We start from the raw sequence: 24,153 nt of genomic DNA, 5'->3' as shown, positions 1-24,153 counted from the left end.
AGTTCTGCATGTCCTACCAAGTCTGGCATTCACCTACCATAATAACAAAGATCCATCTAGTCTGTGGTCTCATATCTGACAGCAGCAAAGCAGATGCCAAGGGAGAAGGACATGTTTGTGGCAATATTCTCTCAGCCTTCATCAACTGAAAGCTCAGAGGCCTGCTGCAGTTTTCCATAGGTCAACTCTACTGCTATAGTGTCTTGATGAAGTACTAACATTTTCACATCATTGCTGTCAATAGAATAAAGACCTCCAATTTCAGAAGCTATAGGACACTACTTACGGCTATTGCCACTAACAGCATGTAAAGTTAGCAATAAAGACTAGTGTAGAAACTACACTTGAGACATACTGTGGCTTCCATAAAAAAGGCAAAATACAATAACATTTTTCCAGAAGCTTTTTTAAGCCTGTATCAGTTCCTTTATCTTGATTTTACTATCAAAGTATGGTCTAAAACTATACACTCAATATTGCGAAAATGCCTACAGAATCAAAACAACTAAATTCAAGCACATCATAGTTATATATTATCCAACACACAGTTAGGGTTGGAAAGGACCTTAAGATCGCCTAGTTCGAACCCCCCTGCCATGGGCAGGGACACCTCACACTAAACCATGTCGCCCAAGGCTCTGTCCAACCTGGCCTTGAACACCGCCAGGGATGGAGCATTCACAACTTCCTTGGGCAACTCATTCCAGTGCTTCACCACCCTCACTGTAAAGAACTTCTTCCTTATATCTAACCTAAACTTCCCCTGTTTAAGTTTGAATCCATTACCCCTTGTCCTATCCCCTTGTCCCTAGTGAAGAGTCGTTCCCCAGCATCCTTGTAGGCCCCCTTCAGATACTGGAAGGCTGCTATGAGGTCTCCATGCAGCCTTCTCTTCTCCAGGCTGAACAGCCCCAACTTTCTCAGCCTGTCTTCATATAGTTTAAGAGTCCTAGGTTATCAGGACTGTGTCTGTTGTACGTAGCCAGCATACTCATTCACTAGCTCCACCATGGACCAGGAAACAGTTCAGCTGAAATCTCCTCAAATCAGTCCCTTCTGCCCTTGTACAGCACGCTCACTGACTAAACTCCCACCTGCCTTTACAACAAGGCAGCTGGTAAACAGGACCTCTCCGGCTAGGAATTGTGGACAGTCCCCCAGGTTTCCCCAGGCAGCTCCTGCTGTGCATAGGCCAACTGATAGGAGTTGCTTGTATGCTTAAAAGTATGAATAGCAACCCAGGTCAAGAATCAAACATTCCCAAAAACTCCCCAAGGCAGCCAAAACTGTTCCTGGTTACATAGCAGTCTCCTGTATATCTGCAAGACAGCCAGGAAGTGTACAGAGCTTAATGTAACCAAGAGAAACTGATCATGCATAAACAGCAGGAGAGTATTTTGTAGAGTCTTGTCTACTCCATCTGAAAAGACTCCCATCACCATCCAGTAAAGGACCATCAGACTCCAAGAGATTAAATTCCCCAGATGAGCATTACTCAACGCAACCGACACCAGACAATTACCTTTCCCAACCCCACCCTTTAAATAAACAGCTTGTGACTGTACAACAATATCGGGAAAGTTATTTGGAAACAAAGGATTACATTCTCTTTCTCAAGGAAAACACTATGGTCACTTCCCAGCATTGGCCATCATATTAAGCCTACTTCATCTGCATCTGTGTTGCTTCCTTAATGGTTTCCAGATTAAAGTTTTTGGCATAACACCTAGAAACGTTTGTTTTATCAAAGTTGTACTGATATGAACTAAGTGACAAAGTAATCAAAAGCCCAGTTCAAGCTTCAGATTAATCCTAAAGCCGTTAGTCCATTCTACAAAGAAGGCAGACCAGAAAAAGCCCAAGGACTGAGGACATTTTCACGTAATCTTGAAGTAATGACACCAAATGGAAAAATAAAACCCCACACATTTCTCACACATTTTTCTCAGGCACTTGAAGTAATTCACTTGTATCACCAATGTTCCTGCAAGTACTTTAAAATACTAGACAGGATTTAGAACAGTATTTCTCAAGTGAAGGTTTTATCTATTCACTTACTATTACAAGTTCTTAGATCAGTCCAAGTGCAATCAGCTTTCACAACTCTGGCTTCTCAAAAAACCCCAATCACAACACACAAGCTTGCATTTATTTCTTTATATACACCGTTAAGTGATTCCAACAGTTTTCCTTAGATAGGACATTTACACTGTGACTGTCTTGAATTGAGAGTGATGGGTGGCAGTATATCTTACACAGAGGTTACAACTTAGGAAGAGCTAGGAACTAGTGCAATTACAGTCATCACCTCACAAGGTATCACTCCCACCTTCATGTCCCACCCCACACCCTCCCCTGAGCTGAAACAGCACAGTTCATTTTCAATTATCCAAGGCCAGTAAAGGGGTCAGGTAATCAAGAAAAAACCCACAGGGATAGTACATGTGTACATGTATTATGTTACAGTAGAACAGTCAAGAGTATAACTGATGCCAAAGAGGTCAGTTCATTGTTGACTACGAATGGACATAAACCTCTCCACTAACACTGACCTCAGATCAGACAGCACTGCATACAAGTAACTCTCCAGCTCTCTGACCTAAGCTTGCTCACAGGAAGCCAATTTGGGCACTTACAGAACAGTTAATACATAACCCGAAAAATAAAATACAAATAAATTAACCTTAGCAGAAACCACATCTTGGAGAATAAACAGAAATTATATGGAAAGCTTTTTATTTAAAGCTATTGTATGATGATACCTCTAACGATTACAAATTGCCTGTGTAGCACTAAAACCAGTGTCAATTCTCAAGACAGTTGGCTGGATGTGTTAAGGGAAAGCTCTAACCCATCCTCTGCTTCAAAATGTAGTGAAATAGTCTCAAAACTCATCATCTTTCTGTCATCAAGTTTTGTATTTATTAATCTAATGAATAATTTGATTACAACCAAATATCATTCATCCATGATCAGTGAGGATAATTTGGCCATGCTGGTTCTCTAGGCTGCATAATGGTGCCATCTCCCTCAGCCACCTGCAAGATACCATATTTTCTTTACAATATCATTGTTAAATTTCTAGTACTGAAGCACTATTCAGAACTACACTAGCTGGATATGAATCCAAATTTTCCTTTCCACATCCCCAATAAGATCAATGGCCTCAACTCCAGGTTAGTTAATAGCAAAGAAAACCTCTGATGAGTGAGGTGCGCTACATAAAACGCTTGTGAAAGTGGAATACTTCAACTAAACACCATTTTCTGACTAATGTGAATATATTTACTAGAACAAACTTTAATATTCTTTAAAACCTAAGTGCTAGAAACCTGTACTGCACAGTACGCACTAACTGTGGGTAGGAGCTGTAAGGATAAATTAAAATCTCATGAGGATTTGCAGTGTATGGACAGATAGCGACAGCCTCAAAGAACACAGAGAAATTTGCAAAATAATTTTATATGAAAACTCAGAAGTCATTACACAACAAACAGAGGTTTTAAGACACTTACTTCAAAGTCTGTCTAATTATATTTAAGAATGTAAGCCTTCTTAAAAGGAACCTTTAAGTTTTGTTTTACAGTTCTGTGCCTGCTATTACACAACTGCACTCACAGTAAGATTTACATACTAATACTTGCTGTGCCTGAATAGCAGGTATTTAAAAATCTATCCTAGGATGGTAGAAACAGCAATGAAGGGATAAAGATGTCAAGGGAACTAAAAAGTGTTGCTCTTCTGGGTCTATTTACAGACTTGCAACTGTTTTAATTTTGGACTCTGCACAAGTCTTTGAGGATTAGTGTTCAGAAACTGAATTACATTACAAAGGTTGAGTTACCTTTTGTGTTCTATCAGAAAAGTGATGGGCTGATTTTTGGTGTTATTTAGTGTTAAAATTATTAAGAGGCGTATTTTTGATAGGTATATTCAATGTTGAACAGTAATATATTTAAAAGTACATAAAATGTTTTAAATTCCAAGTCATATTTCAAGGCCAACACAGTATGGATTCTGAGCCTTTCTTTTTTGTTAATTATAAAACTAAATTAATATTGACGCTGGGGAAAACTAATCTAATTTATAATCAATTAATTCCTTATGAAATGCAAATTCATAATTTCATTAATCTGAGTTATATTTTAAAAATAACACGTATTAGTCAGAGCAGTGCATTGGCTCACATAGTGAATTATAAATTATTTCCCACAACCACAGATAAAAACTCCCCACTAATGAAAGCAAATATTCAACTATTTTTATAGACATGTTTTCAGAAACAGATGTTCTTGATCCATCCTTTACCAGCCAGCATAATTCAGGCACTCAAATTTAGGAATCACCATTGTTCTGGATCTTCAGAGAAATATGTGCTTGTACTAAGTTGCAATTTCATTTCAGCATTTTGTCAAATTCAGATATGTACATATATATCCTAGTGTGTAGAATAATCACTGGGCCTAGATCAAGACACCTTCAGTGAAAGGTCATTTTTCTACCTGTGAGCAGCAGACAAGGAACAGAATTGCAGTCTTTTATGAGAAGGAATCTTACAACTGATAATTTTTCCACCTTTTTTTTAACTTAAATTCTTTGCAAATTAAGACAATACTTTATAGTTTATGAGCATCATTCACTAAAACAGTAGCTTGGGGTTTTGTTTTAGTAAACGAGAAATCACAGATCTATTCTGTTAGTAGCTATTTCCGTGTAATTAAATAGACGCCTTCTCTTTGCTTTGTCTCCCTCACTTTGTTATCTTCACCTTCTGGTTTCAGCACTTTCTTACTCTTATCTCTTCCATTCCAATTAATATGGTTTCTTATTAGCAGTCAAACCAAGAAGTTACATATTATATTTGAACTTTCCCATCTATAATAATAAAAATAATGGTATTTATTTATGTTAGCTTGCTGCAATGAAATTTCTTTGTCTTGAGATGGTTAGTAAACTGCTGCTGTGTCTTTCAATATCATCTCAGATAAACTAAGCAGAGGGGGAGAAAGTCACAGAAATCTTTGACTCTTATAGGATGGCTTTACCTTAGAAGAGGAAACACACATAAGTTTCTATATAACATAATGAACATAAAGGCTAATCTTTCTACTAATGCTAAATTTTGCATTAGTCCTGGCACCCACTTAAGTTTCAGCTATAGCTATTGCACGTGTTCTCAGCAGTAATGTCTCTGTCACTGCATTTAAGTTAGGACACATTAGGCAGCTGAACTATGAAGATACAAATCTTACTGTATCATTAATTCCTATGATACCCTTGAGCGTCTGATGCTGTCAGTTCTGCTAGTATGTTTCCCTGGTTGTGGTGAGAAAGCCCATCCGCATATTTCAATGTCAGAGGGTGAGGCGGCTTGTGAAGAAGTACACAAAACTTAGAAATAACTTGGAAAAATTCCTCCAGATAAAGTTTTTTGGGATAATATCTGCAAACCATTTTATAAAGGACCTCTCCCAGAAAACCTGCTGTCAAGGGAAACTGCGCCTGCTGGAATTGACAAATTGGAAAATCTGGGTCATCAGACACTTCACTCCCGCACAACTGGTCGAATTGAGACCCCCAGAGAGCAACCATAGCTCTTAAGACTTTCTTCTAAAGATACTGTAACTGAATGATGAGATAAAGACTATGGTTTCCTTTCAAAAACTGTCTAGGTTTTACACAAAATAATTCAAAGACACTACTGCTATAATTTGAGTCAGTACATGAGCAGTAACAGCCAGCACAATGACATGCTTTAATTAAGCACCTACATTCCTAGCAAGAAAGCTAAATAAAAATACTGATCATCTTTCACTAAAAACTACAGTACAGCACTCCTGAAAAAGGCTACTTTACTGAAGTATTAATTTTAGGCCCATAATGTTAATTATTTTCCATGATACTCTGAAGAGCAAAATTACATGCTTTAAGGAATATAAACATTAACAATAAAAAGGAAAAAAAAAAATACGCAAATGCTGGGCAAACTCTGAAAACATGAACTTCAATTCAGAATTAAACTATTCTTTAACTACAAAGAGAAACTCTTGAGAAAGGAGAGTATTTTTCATTTTCAAATGAAGATGGATGCAGTTCTGGAAAACATGCGGGAATTAAAATTACTGGACTCAATGTAAAGGTAAGTGGGTTAAGTTTAACAACTCATTGTTTACAGGTCAAACTATATGATCTGATGAACTGTCCTGTCTTCCATTGTAGGAATACAAAACCACAGGTGAGTTCTAAGCAGGTGTATTTATTTTCATCTTAAACATTAAATACTACTATATTTTATCAGTGTAAGAAATTCTGTGCATCTATACTGTGTTTATTCAGTCATTATCTCACTGTGTTTTCACACAGGCAGTCTCCTTTCTAAGGATTTTGGTTTGGAGTCATTAAACTATGTGGTTTGGAGTCATTAAACTATGTGTCTGCCCTCTGGTGGTCACATTCACCTTTAGATGTTCCCACATTCTTACCTTTTCTATGTTAAAAATGCACTTTATACAACTATCACCTATAAGGTCTAACAGATAATTTAGCTTTCTACCCTTGCTTTCCAGTTATGCAATCGCTTCATGCAATCGTATCGTGCAGAAATAGCCTACACATAATTTAAGATATTCCTTGCTTTGTACATACCTAGACACCAATTTCTAAAGCACTCAAACTACAGGAAAGCAGAAAACTTGCAAAAATTCCCCACCTGAAGTTTCAGTTTACATTGATATTATATGCTTAGTACTGTCTGGGAGAAGATATTATACCATGTAATGCACTTGGCAATTAGACTCCAAGTTCCATAAATCCATGAAATGCTTCTGAGGTAAAAGGTGTACTATATAGAAACTTCTATGACTTTGTATATCAAGATTGACATAGATAAAAACATTCAATAATGAATGAGCAGGGTCTGTAGTCCAGTTACTGGCACTGTTCATCTGAAAGCCATGTGACAGGGGAGCAGTAATGCAGCTTCCTTACTTACTTCGTATTATATACCTATCTCCAGGAAAAAGTTAGAGAAAACCGTTTCCCAACTCTAAGCCTTCATTGTCAGAGAAGCAGTGGGTAGAAGTTTCTCTCCTTCATTATTTGATGGTTTTAAAGACAGTAGATCATGTAAAAAACACAGACAAACTTCAGGAGGATTCAAAATACACTTCGTTGTAGATCACTGACATCAGATTTGTTGTTTGGCTTATATGTCTAACCAAAAACCAGCTCATGAGTAGAGAAAAGCAAGCCAAGCTATACATAAGGTATGTACAGCCCCAGTATGAAGGGTAGCTTCCTTCACACCTCCATAGATACCCCAAACATCCTTGTAGTATTACTTAGATTGGGTTGCAGTAATAGTGATAATAGTTCTCACCTTTCACTATGTCCTAATCAAACCTATGCCGAGGGAAGAATAATGACACCTGCAATAGAAAGAAGAGCTCAGAAAACTGGATTCTCTGCAACAGCCTCAAGAACATATGCTCCCCCTTGCACGTTCATTGCCAAGATAGGGAATATCTTTGGGTATCTCTGAACTTCACTATAAATAGTAAGTAAATACAGTAGCAAATGGAAGGAGGAATTTTTTATATCTGCAGAAAAGACCATGTACTTTCCAACATCTCCAGTCACAAGGGCTCTTGGCTGCATGCATGACTTACAGACTTGATCACTGCAATACTGAAATGATTTCCCCGCACTCCAGAGACAGTAACAACTTCTTCAAAAAGTGACAAGACTCTGCAACGCACCACGATGCTGACTCCAGCTTTTAGTGTCACTCAGATCTCCATTCACAATGTGGAAAATCGGTTGCCGTTACGTCCTGAACTGTTTTAACAAATAAAACCTAATTACACTGGAACCATTAAATTGCTCATAACTGAAAATGCTCACCATCCATGGAGAACACAACTCTTCACAGCAGCCAGACCCATAACACAAAACTTACTGCTCCAAGACTCAGGAATGACTAGAGGCCTCAGTTTATCCAACCCCGCACGCAAAACCTCAATTTCTGTTCTTTTCTCTTTTAATGCAGAGCTCCCCTATTGTAAACTTACTCAAGTACTGCACAATTCTGAAAGGATGGGAAAGGAAAAGGAATATAGTTCCCTTCTCTGAGCTTCAGTAAGAAAACCTGATTCAGAACAGATTACAAACCAGTAAAATGCTAGCTCAGCCTATTAACATCTCATCTCATCCAAGGCGAGAATCAGATTTTGATTGATTGTGGCCATGTAACAATTGCAACAAAATTACCAAATTCAGCTGTGCTGACAACGAAAAATACCTTCCATTTTCAAGAAAAGAGTAGCAACCCAAGGGGATTAAACTTCCTATTGTGTACTTAGTTTGTCTGGACACCACAGCATTAGTCTACAGGCAGGGGGGGCTTAGTGGACGGACCCACAGATTCCAGCTTACTCTGAGTAACCAAGTCAACAAATCTGTTTATCCCACCCAAGGAACAGCCATGGCCAAGCTTCTCTCTCCCTGATATCATTTGACTATTGTAATGAGGAAGGTACATCAAGCATCTCCTGCATTTTGATTCCCCTAGCAATGTGAACAGCAGTAGGGTATGAAGCCCCACTTTTTAGTCCTTCTAAACACTGGAGGAGTAGTGAAGAGGACTGTCTGTCTATCTTGTTACAAAGGGTAACTTGTGGTGTACAAGCATACTGATGAACAACATTGAATTCTCCAATACTCTTGAAAAGCCCTTTAAATGACAGGAAATACGCCATGAATATAGCAGGTGTATGTAATGTTTTCCTTCAAATTGCTCAATTTGATAATTTAAAAAAAAAAAGGGGGGGGGGGGGAGCCTTCACCAATAATAAGACAAATTCTTGTTTCTCTTCTGCTCCCTTTCAAGAAACTAATTTCCCTACTCTCAACTTGCTCTTCAGAATTGTTCCCTCTCTCAGGACTGGTTGCACTTCTCAGCTTACACTGAGGAGCTATCCCCTGCATCATCCTACACACTTTTACACAAGAGTTGTACATACATTCCCTCTCAACCTATTCTACTTAGAGGTCCCAAGACTGTGGCCTTTTCTCTTTAAGACTTCCAGTGACTTTTATTCCCAAGCTCCCCACTACTACCACTTCTTTCTAATGCAAAAGCAAATAACACATTTTGTTCTTCATCAATCTCTTCATATAGTGGTCATCCTCATGGATTTTTTTTCTGTAACTCATTATCCTCAGCCTCTTTGAGTTTTGTCCATTTCTATTACTCTGCTCATGCTATAATATTCAACGGGATTACTTCCCTTGGCCAGTTGCTTTGCGCCAGTCAGTTAACTCCATAGTATTACTCTCCACCAGCAGAACTGTCCCCTGGTTCCAACTCTTGTACAAAAGCTGTCTTTTGCACTAACTGATTATATTCAATGCCTTTACACACACAGACACACACGGAGCCCTACAGTGTTGTGACATTGTAAAGGCAACTCCTTTACATGAACCCTCAGAATTAAGTTGGACAAACACAGCAGCACTGAAAACATGGGAAAAGGGAAGTCAGAAGTGAGAGGCAGAGTTCAGAAAGAGAAAGAAAATCTGTACTCGCCTATAAACACCATCGGCTCCCCACTTAGGTAACAGGCTAAAGGAAAATAATATGTTAATATTTTGGATGGCTGTCCAGAAAAGCCTAAGTAGTGGCCAAAGACTAATGTATGAAAGACTTCATACAACCAGGAAGCTGTGGATCAACTTTTTTTTTCCTCAAACAAGCTGTTAAACAGTAAAAATTACATATTTAAAACCAGAGGAAATTAAAAGGTCATATATACCTAACGGTGCAGACGAAGTATCAGCACAACTTTATTCCCACTGGCATGGATCAAAATTCAGCAGTCTTATATGAGTATTCACAGAATTAGAGAGACTACATTCATAGTGATTCTGTCTGATCTAATTGATAATTAGACAGCTAGCTCCTTTCTAATGCCACTGCTTTTTAAAGTTATCATGTCCTCATAAGTCGAACTGGCCTTTTTTTCATCGCTTGGCTATTTTTATGCATCTGAGATGCTCTGCATGAAATGCTGCTTTTTATATGAAGTTTAGTTGCTTAAAGTAGAATGGAGGTACTGTGAGTTCTTACAGAAACATTTTATAATTCAAGCTGTTATGCTTCCATACTAAAAAGTTAACAAGGGGAAAGCTGTAATCACATTATGAATTGAGCCATTTCAAAACCGAAACAGTGTAGGAAAACAGTGTATTCACAAAATGAATACTAAGATACATTTATCCTGATTCCTACAGCAAACCAAAAAAAAAAAAATGAAAGCTTCTTAACAACAGTTAATAGAGGATCCAGATGAACATTTCTGTACTTATTCAACATTTACTAGAAGGGAGAAGCTAAAGAGCAATCCAGAGGAATATTTGCAATGCAATTAGGCTAGACAAGTAAGTCTGAATGTATGCCAGCTGCAGGGGTCTGCCCTTGATTCACACTATCAAATGTGTAGTGTGTCACACAGCGTCTAGCGTCAGTATCTCCAGTATTATAAGTCTCATCAGATATGTACTTGTTTACTGAGCATCTTAATCAGGGTCTGAACACATATCTAGCTCTACCTTCTAGCAGTCTATATGCCAGTCCATCACCATCTGTCAGTTAAAACTTCCACAGATAGGAAAAAATCAATTCAAACAAATGCATTCGGCACTCAAACTAAGCTATCATTCACATTTCAATATAAGACTCGAATTCCTTTTCAGTGTTCTTCAACTTTGACCCAGCTCTACCCCCTCCTTCTACTGAAAAGGGCAAAGACAACAGCCCAGCAAGTGGGACAGGCAAAACAGACCTCCTTTGTTCACTTTTTCCCTTTCAGTTTTCTATTGAGGTAAATAGCTGAAAGCTCAGCCAGTCTCCAGTAGCTCAGAAGAAAGCCTGCAACTATCATTTCCTGGTTAACAAACAGTAGGACAAAACTTATGGTGCATCGTGTTAATCTTATTATTGGAGATTAACTCTTTACAAAGTCCCTTAATATTGTATTTACAAGACAACATTCATAAATGCATAAGTTACAGTACCTATAATGCTAAACTGAACAGGCAATACACATACTCACCAATTCAAAATGCAACAAATTATCACTGTGGAAAAAGTATAACTGAATTTTTTGAATACTATCAGCCCACTCAGGAAGGCAAAATCATATTCCTTGCATACTGCCCAGCAGACAACCTCCTACGTTATTGCCTCAGCTTACATTACCGAGATACATTTTCTCTGTATGGCTTCCCATTTTACCAACTCTGTTCATGAAACATAACAAAATGAACACATCCAGTGAAAACTGAATAGCGCAGTTTTACTGTACTGTTCCAACATAACAGAAGGTAAGTAATTGCAATTCAAGGTGATTTGGGACAAATGAGTAAAACTACCGACTAACAGCAATGCCACAGCCGCAGGCAAGACAGATTTAATTTTTAGGCTGATTGAGCTATTTGAGCTGTGCAATAATCCATTAATAAAAACTCAAACCCTTAGTGTATTCAAGATGTTTTATGTCCAGCTACCACGGAGAGTCATTTCCCTACAGCAGGAAGAAGAGGGAGTCTAGCATTACCTTTTGCTGAAATTGGAATCCTCAAACCAATAAAATCTGTCAATTAGAGAGACATCTCATTAACCCCAAGAAACACTAACTTGGTTACTAAAGCTTCTGCCATCACCTTTTTGAGCACCAGAGAGAAACACCAAAGCACAGCAAGCTAACAGGAGGAATCAGAAAGCATTTACTGGATTTGTTATTTCATTTCCTGAAAATAAAAGCCATTCTAAAAAAACTAATCTTCTTATTAAAACCCTTCTTAGCAAACAAGCTGTGGTATATGTGATAAATATTATGCCTTCTGCAAGAAGATAAGGAATGATAACTCAGATCCTGGTCATCTCAGTCACCTTGAACATTATTACTTTTAAGTGTTTTTGCCGTGGCCAGTAAGGCTAATTACAGAACTAAGATACCAATTCAAGTATGATTAATTGAGGATATATTCTGTGAGTTGTGAAGAGAGTTTTAGCTCCATCATTAACACCAGCTGGTACACACTACCCCGTCATCTGATGTGGTCACACAGCTGTACAATTTTCCATTAGCTACATTGCCTTTGCACAATCCAGAATGTGAATTCATTCCATGGATCCCGAGTTTTGTCAGCCTAAGCAGTTTTCTGGGTTTGCTTCTTCACATTTGATACTCTCAGAAAACACCACCGTCCCAATTCTGGACCGATACAGTCTGACAGCTAATTTTAGACACCCAAAAGAATTTCACAGGACTTCAACATTCAAATAAGTGACTTCCACTGAGTTCAGTATCAAACTCTTTAGCAACTCTAATCACTTGCTTTGCAATTCCTATTCAAAACCAAGGACAACCATCACCTAAACAAATGCCTGAGGTATATTCATATAAATAGTAAGATCAAAGAGATTAGACAAATATTAAAAACATGCTGCACCTGTAAGTCAGTTTTTTGACTTCGAGGTCCTTTGAGACAATATGTAACACTAGAGCAGTATCACTCTTTCCAGTGATATCCTTTGCCAAAGGATACCAGCAAGATGCATCTCTTGGCATATACACTGCTCCCACACTCAAAATGAAGTCCAAATGCCTTGATGTTGTACAGTGACCTACTCTATGCACAGCCCATATAATTACTATCCATAAATTACCACATCTATTATGTTAAATTATGGAAGAAGTCGAAATTATTAATACTGCACCTGTTAGATGCAATGAAGCTTTCAAGTTTCATCTACTCTTTTCGTAAGATACTTAATTAAGAATCAAAACGTATTTTAATGCTCAGAGAAAGAAATATGCAAAAGCAGGGAACATTAGAAAAAAAGAAACCGAGGTGGTTAATACTGGCTTCTTGATTCGGCTGGAGGTTGTTTTGAATAAACAGAAAAAAACTGGACCTTTATGGATAAAAGAATGTCTTATCATGATCTATAGGTTCCCCTGTAGAGTTACAGGTCACATTTTCCATTGTTTTACTTAACAGCATTCCTTTCACAGAGTACTTGTCAATATGGAACAGCCTTATTGACTGGGTCGAAGCCCACTATGATCTTAAATATTTAAACAGCTTGGCATTATTAATCAGGTGCTGTTTACACTTAAGACTCCGAAGCCTTGGTTTAAACACGTTTCAGACTTCAAAACTAACACATCTATGCCGAAGAGTTCCGCAGTAGCTGAAGGCTTAGTTAATTATTACTTTATAACCAAACAGCAAGTGCATTCGCTGCTCAGACCCCACTGCAATTTTCCGCATTCATCTCCATCAAGAGAGAGGAAGCAAAACACGGGCAAATAGGAACAGCTCGGGATCCAGCCACATTTCAGCTGGTTTATCCATAAATAAAACCGGCGTTGCTGCAAGCAGCAAAGCGCAGAAAGAACAAACAAACAAGAAAATAAAACCCCGACAGAGCTGACAAACAAACGCGCCGGAGCGCGGGTCCCGGTACTTCAGCACAGACAGCTCCTTCCCCTCACACGCCGCCCTCGCCCCCGCCGGCCAGCGCACGAAATGGCGACCTACGCGCTGAGGGATGTGGGCGCGTCGCAGTCGCGGAGCGTCTCCGCCCGGCCCGTTCGCTCCACGGCTGCGGCGCGCAGGGGCCAGCCCGCCTGCCCCTGGTAGGTCCTCCCTCGGCCGCCGCCACAAAGCCCCCGCAGCATCGGGCAGGCTCCCAGGTCGCTCCTCACAGCCGCTGCCCAGGTCTCCGCGCCCCGGGCACCAGCCGCTGCCCCTCGCCCGTCCCTTCAGAGGAGCCCCGGCACCTACAGTGGACCCGGCCGAGGACGAGCGGCTCCTCACCGTCGGGGCGCGGCACCCCTCGCAGGGGACAGCGCCGGTACTCACGGGAAGGTGCAGCCCCCCTCCGCCCAGGGAGAGGGTGGATGGGGACCCGCAGCCGCGCTCGTCTTCCTCCTCCACCTCCTCCTACTGCTGCCGGCTCGGCAGCTCAGCGAGCAGAACCGAGGCAGGCGCGCTCCCGCGCCTATCACCTCCCCGGCACCCCCGCCCCTGCTGTACCGCGGGGCGCGCTCCCGCGCCTATCACCTCCCCGGCACCCCCGCCCCTGCTGTACCGCGGGGCGCGCTCCCGCGGGAGGGGCGGGGAAGGCGCGCGTCTGCGCGAGCTGCGCCCGGGGCGCGCGCGGCGAGGGGGCTGGGGCGGGGCCGGGCGAGGCGGCGGCGGCAGCTCCCTCGCACCTGAGGCAGCGGGGGGCGGTGGCTCCATCTTGGGCATGGACCCCCGGCCGCCGCCGGGGACAGGGAACCGAGACCCCGCCGTCCTCCGCCCCGCGGCGGCCGCCGCCGAGCCCTCTCCCTCCCTCTATCCCTCTCTCCGTCCGCCACCCGGCTGAAAATCGGGGTGAAGTCCTCATCGGACCTGCAGGCGGTGCCAGGTCTCGGCCTTCTCAAGTCAGACCCCCCGCCGCCACTTCTGGGGCGCCTGGGTGATAACCGGCCCGGCCCCCGCGAGCCTCCTCAGCACCCACCGGACCGCTCACCTGCTTTCCCCCGGCCCGGGGAAGCCGAACGCCCGTCGGGGCACCCCCACCGGCGGTGCGGGCGCTGGCAAAGGCGGAGTTTTAAATAGACGCATTATTTTAGCCCGGCAGTGCCCCTCTAAATAGATGGTTTCAGCTAGTTCCTAAACTGGAGACAAGGATATTATTTTACACTCGAGAATAGTCCTATTGAACTCGGTAGCGCAGCTCACATGTGTGTAGTTAAACACGGGTGCTGGCAGGATCCGAGCCAATAATTTCGGCGGCTGTGGGTACAACAATACAGTAAATTAAACTGACTTGGGAAGACAGAGGCTTGCATTGCCGGCTTCTTCTGGGGGGCGGTGGAATCCTCCGCAGCATGCCGGTTGTCCTGGGGACTGCCGCAAATAGTGGAGCCAGCGGCCTGCCCACAGCTCAGACCAGTGCGTTCTTCACCAGTCACAGCAAAACTGAATTAGATTAAATTTCCAGTTCACAAGTTCAGGAAGTCAGGCACTTAGATGTCGATCGCTTAAAGAGAAGCTCTGAGTGAGACCGCTTAGAGAAGAGCCCCAGATGAGGGTTATTTCAAATGAACCTTTCTGCTGAGCACGCCTGTTGGTCTGGAAGCACTTGCAGTGCTCACCTTCCCTTTCACATCTTGTGGTTCACATGCACAATGTCAGAAGCATGTTAGTGTCATTTTGAGACTTGTGTGGACTATGCTCAATATTGCTCAACATTAGTCCCCGTTTCCATTTAACATGTAGTAAATGTGATTATCTGCTGCTGCTGAACCTGCTTTTGGATCAGCCATTTTAGGAATAGCCTTTAGTGCATTGCAAGGTGGCAACTTTCAGAATGGTTAACTCTTTATTACACATTCCAGGAAGCAGCTTTCAAACTGAACTCTACAATGACAACTTAGTAGTGCAAACCGCAATGCTTAAGAGGAGCAAAAAGCCCTACCTGGCATCTTTGCAGAAACCCCATTACAACTCTGGCAAGTTAAAACTGAACATCTGACTGACTAAAAAACAACACTCTAGATGAATAACAGATTCTATAAATGATACAGCACATGCATATAAATATCCAAGGATTAAACAATAAATCAGACACTACTGCTTCAGACTTTGGAGATATTCAAGCTCCTATCAGTCTGAGGCCAGGATATTATTGTTTGAGGCCTGAATATGCAAAGAAGATTAGATGGATGTGAAGAAAATCCTTTTTATAAAAAGAGAGCAGTAAGTGCTGGAATTTATTGTGTACCTCTGAATGTTTTTACTTTTGTTTGTTTGCTTACCTTTTTTTTTTTTTTTTTGCTATACTACTTCCATGTTTCCAACTAATTTATTTAATCTTAAATACAAAAATGCTACGGTCTAAGTAAACATCTAGAAATGTGTAAACAGGGGGCTAAAATGTTAGGATATTGCCTGACTTTGCTTCCAAGATACTGTGTTCTGAAAGGATAATATGTAGCCATTCCTGACTTTGAGAAAATATGGGTGTAAAATGCTGAGAGAAGGATGATTTCTCAGTTATCTTTTTACATCCATGCCAGATTCCCAGGGGAACATGGTGAGCCAAACCTTCAGGAGGTGGACTGAAGAACTGCAGGGCACTTGAGGGGAAAGACTTGGCTTGAAAGTTTCACTTTGTTAAAATGCAGGAGTAAAGATCTGGCTAGTGTTTGGGTGGCAAATGTACCAAATTTGATAAGCATAAACCTGTGAGCTGTGGCAAACCACATAGTGCTAGTTAGACCACAGAAATCAAATACATGAAGAGATGTCACTGTTGCCAGGAGGGTGTAATAAACAACTCTATATTCATGTATGATTAGGCTGAAATGTTGCAGCTGGTATGATTATACTCTTATGATTCTCCTGAGAATTTAAACTCCATATTTTTTGTATTACTGAGATAAATAAATACACACATTCAGTAGCACAAAGCTGAACTTTCCAAATGGTGGCATACATATAGTTATCAGTAAATAAGTAAATTCAAAGGTCTATACAGCCTATTACAGAGCTGGGAGCTACTTGCTTCTGCTAGGGGCGGTATCCACTCTTGTGGAGGAGTGGCATCCATACTGGCAGTAGGATGGTGGCACCAAGCAAAAACAAACAGGTGGGCTTGTTGGCATAAACAACAACAGCCATTATGATAAGCAGAAGTTGTGTGGCTGAAGGAATATTAGCTTTCAGACTTTTCTGCTGCCTTGCATCTCTTCTGTAGTCATCATACTACTTTTTGTAGCATTTCTCTTCAGTTTGCGCAATTATAACTATGGATGAGCAGTTCCCAACGTAGTAGTTTAGTCTACATGTTGCTTTAACATCAACCTTGATTCACTTAGCGATCTACTACCTTCTTCTATATTAATCTGTTTGGATTTTTTGTAGTCTTTGTTTAGGGAAGCATTGATCAGGTACATGACAGTCATTGCATTGATACACAAAACTTGTCTGTGATGGCTATCAGGCATGATCTGGGCATTTGCAAAGTGCTTTTAGGAGGAAGTTACCAAATAAAATATTCAAAGTGCTGATACATTGGAAGAAACTAGTGTTAGCTGAAAAGAATTCCCTGACATCTTGTTCATAGACCAGACTTTTTTTAAGGGATATGGAAAGACATTTTGGGTTGTTCATCTCACCTAACTTTAGATGTCTACTATGTGAACGTCTGCATCTGAGCTAGTCGCTCTTCCTACTGAGTATAAAGGGAATCAGAAATATGCACTTTTAGTGTATGATTCATCTAACCTATTTTAGATGTCTATGTTAGGATAAGCTGGGTTGCATCCTAGAAATGCCTGCTTCTCTCCATTGACTGTAAAAGGACCAGCGGGTGTCTTGTTCAGCTGTAAATGTCTACATTGTAAGACTCTGCATTTACTCAACTGAATGCCACCCATGTGATTTTAATATAAGTTATCCTACTGTCCCACTGTTCCAGTTGTTTTGAGGTCTTACAGTGGTGAATGGAGCACGGTATAGCACACAGAGTACTTTACACAAAGTAAAAGGGTGAGGAATACCCCACTCAGTATATTGAAAATCAACAAAATCTAGACTAATCATACTCAGTAGATTATGGGCCCTCCCAATCAAAAACTGAACAACTTTTGAGATTGATTTTAATCTGATTTATTTATGCTCGTTTCAAATTTCTTTTGGAGGATCTTCTGATACCATAATAGTAGAGCAAACACACTTACTGCTGGACTAATGCTTTTTGGAAGCTAGTGTTTGTTTACTGTAGCAGCATAAAATGTGGATATTTCTAAGCAGAAAAGAGACGAAAGATAAGATCAAAAGCTTAAATGATAATCTCTAATGTTAAAAGCTGCACTGCTTGGTGTATAGTAAGAAAACCAGCTTTCACAGAGAACCAAGCAGAGGATGTGGTTTGATGTCAGATATGTTGAGAACTAGGCTGGCAAGAGGATCACACAGAAAAGACACTGCACAGAAGTGTTCTGATGTGCTGTCAAGAACTGGAAAATAATACTTAATTTAAGGCTTCAAAACTATTCTCTTGAAAGACAATTTGTGACTATGGTTAGGTACTGCCATGCATATATATATATATAAGCTCTCACCTAGGCTTCCCTTACAAAACATTGGAGTTCTTCTAGCACCTAAGGCAGCTAGCAGGCTAAGCAAAGAGCTGGTTAGTGACAGCAACGTGGAAAGGAGGTGTTTTTAATCTTGCCTTTTTTGGACTTCACATATTCCACACTGCTGGCAGACACTGCCAGAGATTCACAGGGCTGAAACTTCATTCAGAAATTAGAAGCTTGAATGCAAAATGGAAGGAGAGAATCCTGTTCTTCAAGGAGCAGATGGCGAGGAGGAGCTGCCGGTGCTATCACCTGTCCAATCTTCCATTAGCTTGATCATTAGAGTGCTGAGAAAGGAAGTAGGAGGTCTGGGTTCAATTTTTTCCTTTGCTTAATGAACTTTAACTTCTCAGGGTACAAACCCTGAGAATCTAGGAGAATCTGAGGATGAAGATAGAATTTTTCAATTCACCCTATTGACACTCTTCCACCTTATACAGATAGTTAAACACTGAGAGAAGGCAAGATTACACACATAAAATACATCTCACACAAACATACAGAAACTCTGTAATTTATATATTTGCCTGTGTATGGGGAAACTTGAGTTCTAACCCTATGCCAGCACATATTTCACTGCTTTTTTGTGCCTTTTTTTTAATTAGATTTGTAACTGGCCTCCCTTCTCCCCAATTGCTTGACTATCTAGACTAATGATTAATGTTTTCTCTTGTGCCTATGAGTATTTAATAATGCCATGCAAAGTGAAATACCTTTTAAAGGAGAGATGATAGCACCATTTTATTTTGGAATACTCAATTTCTTAGCTGCTTGTTGGTGACGGCTGAAAAAGGAGTTAAACATACTGGATAATTCTAATCACAGGAAGATATTACTGTCAGCTTGGTTTGGTGTCAAGTTTAATCAATCAGATGGATGTGCTCTGAGAATGCTTAAGAGATCAAGTTTTTCAGGTAAAAGAGAGAGGGGAACTTTTTAAAACATCCACAGGCACCAGAGTATGCAGACCACAGTGCTTTTGGCCATGCTCAGAAGGTGATCTCAAGGAACATAAAGGAGCTTGGATCTTGTTAGAAACTTGAGAGAGAAAGGATTGTATAAAATATGTATTTAATGCCTGGCATATTACAGAAACTACGTCTATTTTTGACAGCTGTATTCGCATGGTGGAGTGGCTCAACTCAATGGAAATTTGGTATTGATTTCAACAGGACCAATGTTTTATCTGGTGTGTAAATAAAGGAAGGAAGTCCTTCACACACAGCAGATTAAACTGCCTGCAAACACCAAACATGTTTTATGTGCATGATTAGAGTTCACATTTTTCCATTATGAGAGTTTGGCTGAGACAGTTAAAAATCTCTTACAAGCCTAATTCATGGTTCAGAGTTCTTGAAAAACCGCTCTTCAAAGATCAAACGTCTGCAGACACCAGGCAGTTTATCCAAGGAACTTCTAAAGTGCCGAATACTAAGCAGCTCCTTTTTCAAGAACAGGAGCCTAAAGTCAAGCTTGACCTTGTGATTTAAGATGTTACATCTTTTAGCTGAATATCTCACAGATTAAGAGAGTCTGTCTTTAGTGGGGAAGTTTTCCATTATGGAAATGATCTAGTAAGCAACTTCAAGATTCTGGAAAATGCCTATTAATAGCTATTAGAGCTATAACTTTTGCGTTAGTGAAACTTTAGTCCAATGCACCAAATGTTCATGCACTTGCTTATCGTGCATATATATATAAAGTGAATGAACTTAAGGATTCACACGAGAAAGAAATAAGCATTTACTAAAGTCTTTTCAGATGAGAAAGAGCAAAGTTAGTGAAAGAGTAAGGTCTGCTGCCTTTCCCAACACATGATTATGAATTTTGATCACATGTAGTAAGGTTTAGAACAAAGGAAAGGTTTTGACTGGGAAACTGAGAAGAAAAAGAGGAAAACTTTGATGAAAAATTACGTCAATTAAGTCCTTTTGAAGTTATCCTTTAGTCTTGAACTAGAAGAATGCCCAAAGGGCTTTTCTAGTCTGCTTGCTTAAGAAACACCTTGTTTTCTAAGTCTGTTGGACCTTCTAAGGATGAGTTTATTTTTAAATTGCAAACACACCATTGCCTTAATGACTTATGTTTGGATGTTTTGAAGCAGTTTAAATGAGAAAACCTATGGATAAATTGACTGGCTCTACTAGGTTCCCAGAAGAAAGACATCTGTTCATGGTCCTTGTAGCTTTCTAAAGTAGATGACAGTGAACAATCATCTTTATTTTTTTTTTCTGTATAACAAAACATATTTCCAAGATCCTATTCTATTGGTCACTATATCAGTGTAATTATGGGGTTTTTTTTAAGGTCCAGAAAACTATAATTACATTAAATGAAAAGTTTCACCCTTCATGGTTTTTATTAGTTAGTCTAAAATACCAAAGAAAAAACCTGATTTCTGCCCCTGAAAATGTACAATTCACACAGGCAAAACACCCAGAATAGAAGGAAAAGCAACACCTGCACAGCCCATCACCTCAGTAACAGTGTGTACTGTAATGCGGAATGTGAGTATTCTCAGCTTTATCTGCCAGTGAGGTTAGTTAATAATTCACAGGATCTGTGGTAGCCCAAAGCACCAAAAGGTGTTTACAAGATGTGGTTGATGATCACCGCCATAGCTAATTACTACCCTTTGGGAAGCCTGAAAATGGAGCTCAGATCCCCTGGAAATGTTCTAGCAGTGATGACCTCTAGGTATGAATTGGGAATTTAGACGAGTTCCAGAAATCTGCCCCAGATGAATCAAATACTTTGAAGGAATCAGAAAAAAGAATTACTGAAAGGATTTGGTGTGGAACACAACAGATGAATTAAAAACAATGCATTTGTGCATCACAAGAAATGTAATATATATACACATTTAACAAAAGAAAGGAATTTTAAAGTGAGAAGATTCTGAGATGTTCCAAATGCTCACTGGAATGCTCACTCAACAGGTGACATCCTGTTGGAAATAATTTTCCTCATGCTTTTGAAACTAAGTTGAGGTGGAACAAATTTGCAAAGGTCCTGTTGCATGTGCAGGTGGGAGACAGCGTAAACAGAAGGAATACCTTTCTTTTATCCCCTCCTTCCTAGTAGAAAATTGCACTGATACATAACCAGCAAGCAGATCTATTTAGCTTTACCATTCTCTCTCTAGCAGATGAATTTTGTACTTTTTTTGCCTGTGCTTTTGTATTTTAGAATCATAGAATCATAGAATCGTAAGGGTTGGAAAGGACCTTAAGATCATCTAGTTCCAACCCCCCTGCCATGGGCAGGGACACCTTGCCCTAAACCATGTGGCTCAAGGCTCTGTCCAACCTGGCCTTGAACACCGCCAGGGATGGAGCATCCACAACCTCCCTGGGCAACCCATTCCAGTGCTTCACCACCCTCACTGTAAAGAACTTCTTCCTTATATCTAATCTAAACTTCCTCTGTTTAAGTTTGAACCCATTACCCCTTGTCCTACCACTACAGTCCCTAAGGAAGAGTCCCTCCCCAGCATCCTTGTAGACCCCCTTCAGATACTGGAAGGCTGCTATGAGGTCACCACGCAGCCTTCTCTTCTCCAGGCTGAACAGCCCCAACTTTCTCAGCCTGTCTTCATATGGGAGGTGCTCCAGCCCTCTTATCATCCTCGTGGCCCTCCTCTGGACTCGCTCCAACAGCTCCATGTCCTTTTTATGTTGAGGACACCAGAACTGTACGCAGTACTCCAAGTGGGGTCTCACAAGAGCAGAGTAGAGGGGCAGGATCACCTCCTTCGACCTGCTGGCCACGCTTCTTTTGTTTGATCATTTTCAATTCATGGTATACTGGCATAGCACTTCTCAGTCAAGCAACAGAATGCTTCACTATGTCCTCTTCTGCTTGATCTCCCTTAACCACATAGTCTCTGAGCTTTGTTATTTCCCCATTCTTTTCTGGCAAGAGCGTATAATTTTCCTTACACAAACTAAAGGAAAGTGACACAATTTCTGTGAAGAATACTGGAAATGAGTCCCCTCTGTCTCCCTATTTATGCTTTATTGGAAGAGGTAGTATCACATACAGCAATTACCATGAAGTTTGGGTATCTCCCATCTATGTGTTGTACGTCACTCAAATACATGAAAAACCTTAGTTAATGATGTATGATCCCTGGTGTTCACACTTTCTTCTCAATGAAAGTGAGCCCTTTTCCAGTTCACATTCCTAAGACTGTCAGTCTTTCATTCCATAACTACCTTCCTCCTTACAAAGTGTTCAGGCTGGACTCATGTTTAAAGGATAATTACTTACCTCCTCTGGTGCGGGAACCCACTTCCCTGCTTGCTGTGATGCTGACTGCCACAGAAGTCCATCAGTTTTCTCAGCTCAGAAGTTCCCTTGAATAGTTTGAAAACTTGCAGAAGCAAATTATGCTCTCAGATCAGATGGCTGAAGTGGCAGCACAGACTACGTGATATTTCATCACCAACAGTGGTAGAAGTTTTCCTGGTTTACTCAAGCTAATGCCAACTGAAATTTCCATTTCTTTAATAATAAAGGCAGAGTAGAAGCAAGCCTAAAAAGGTGAGGCATGCAGTTTTGTTTCTCCATGGTACTGTAAATCCCAACTGGTGACAAGCAATGTGGTCCATAGGCTGGTGCTAGCCCTCACAGGTGTAGCTGGTGGGCCCTGATGCCCACAGCTGGAGGAAAAGTGAGTCAACCAACCTTAGGAGAGCAGGTGGAAACCTCTGGATCTGTGGAACTGATTCCATGACTTTTTAATCTAATGTGATCCCTAAAATGGAGCCAGGAGACTGCCTGTACTCCTCGCGGGGAACTTTTAACTGGGTGTGAGTACATCCAGGTTTTTTCTGTATGTATTTCTGCACTATTTTCCACTACCATGGATCATGGAAACAGCTTTAAGTGTAAGTTTCCTCATGTATTTACATTCAATAATAATTTGCATATTTGATATATGAATATCTGTAACCAATGCACAAATGAAGTTGTGGGTTACTGTTTCAGTCTGTGCCTTCGAGCCAAATAGATTCATCTGTCATCTAGATTTCTCTTTAAAACCATGGTGTATATATATTACCTTTGACATCAAACTTTGCTTTTTCTGCTATCCTCCACTTATGTTCTCAAGCTATATTTTGTTGTTGTGATTATGGAGGAATCTTCTACCACGCCCAAAATCAATCCCTTGGCACCATCTATGATCTTCTGTTATTTTAGCTATGTAATAATGATTTCCTCATTTCTCCAATCATCTGTTGTTCTGAGAAACATTTGTGCTCAGCTCAAAGGTTTAGAAATGCTGTAACACTGACATTTTTGAGCAGGAGAGACAAGGTTATTGCTTTTTTTCCTGTAACACTTTTATCGTTCTTTGTTCTATGGCACAAATTCAAGAAGTAACATGAAGAGAGCTATCTTAGGCAAGTACACTCTTGTCCAGAAATAAACAGAAAAATAGATGAGCACAAAGACTGTTCTGTAAGCCATTTAACAATTGTCTATAACAGCAGCAGTAGGTTTCAAAATTAGGCATGTGATCATTAAAGTCAGTGCTTTAAAACACAACATTAGAGAGAGCATTAGAGAGAGCATCAGAAGTCAAACTAGGCAGAGACAAGTCCACAGGGCAGAATTAAAAAGAAAGAAGAGTTCTTCAGAATGTGGAACAATGACATAGAAAATAAATTATCTTTTCTGGTGAAAAGCGAAGGTCTTGAAGCAGTGCTCAGGTAGGAACTCATATAGAAATGCTATTGTACCTCTTCTCCCTAGGGAAGTAAACCTAGCCCCTGATTCATAATAGCTATTGTTCTAGACCTTGAAAACAAGATGAGAATAAGGCAAGATGACTTGTCTGAGCAGAACTATGAAATCCTAGACAACTTCGCAGAGATGTGGAAGAGTAGACACAGCTGAGCGCACAGCTGACTACTTGCTACCATCTACTGTGACATCT

General features: G+C 40.5%; 1 protein-coding gene across 31 annotated transcripts in view; it reads right to left on the bottom strand.

Annotated features, from left to right (window-relative positions):
- Nucleotides 1-14,197, bottom strand: part of NRCAM (neuronal cell adhesion molecule) — a 154,965-nt gene extending 140,768 nt beyond the window's left edge. For 25 of the 31 annotated variants that reach the window (XM_030479233.1, XM_030479242.1, XM_030479244.1 and 22 more), the window contains exon 1: nt 13,933-14,197. The gene's annotated coding sequence lies outside the window, so the exon portion shown is untranslated. Of the gene's footprint in view, nt 1-13,887 lie in introns of all 31 variants that reach the window. The other 6 variants (XM_030479232.1, XM_030479241.1, XM_030479257.1 and 3 more) reach the window with 2 other exon arrangements.
- Nucleotides 14,198-24,153: the final 9,956 nt, after the last annotated feature.

Source organism: Strigops habroptila, chromosome 3, assembly GCF_004027225.2.
Source record: "Strigops habroptila isolate Jane chromosome 3, bStrHab1.2.pri, whole genome shotgun sequence".
Taxonomy (NCBI): domain Eukaryota; kingdom Metazoa; phylum Chordata; class Aves; order Psittaciformes; family Psittacidae; genus Strigops; species Strigops habroptila.
This window is presented reverse-complemented; position numbering and strand designations above follow the sequence as displayed.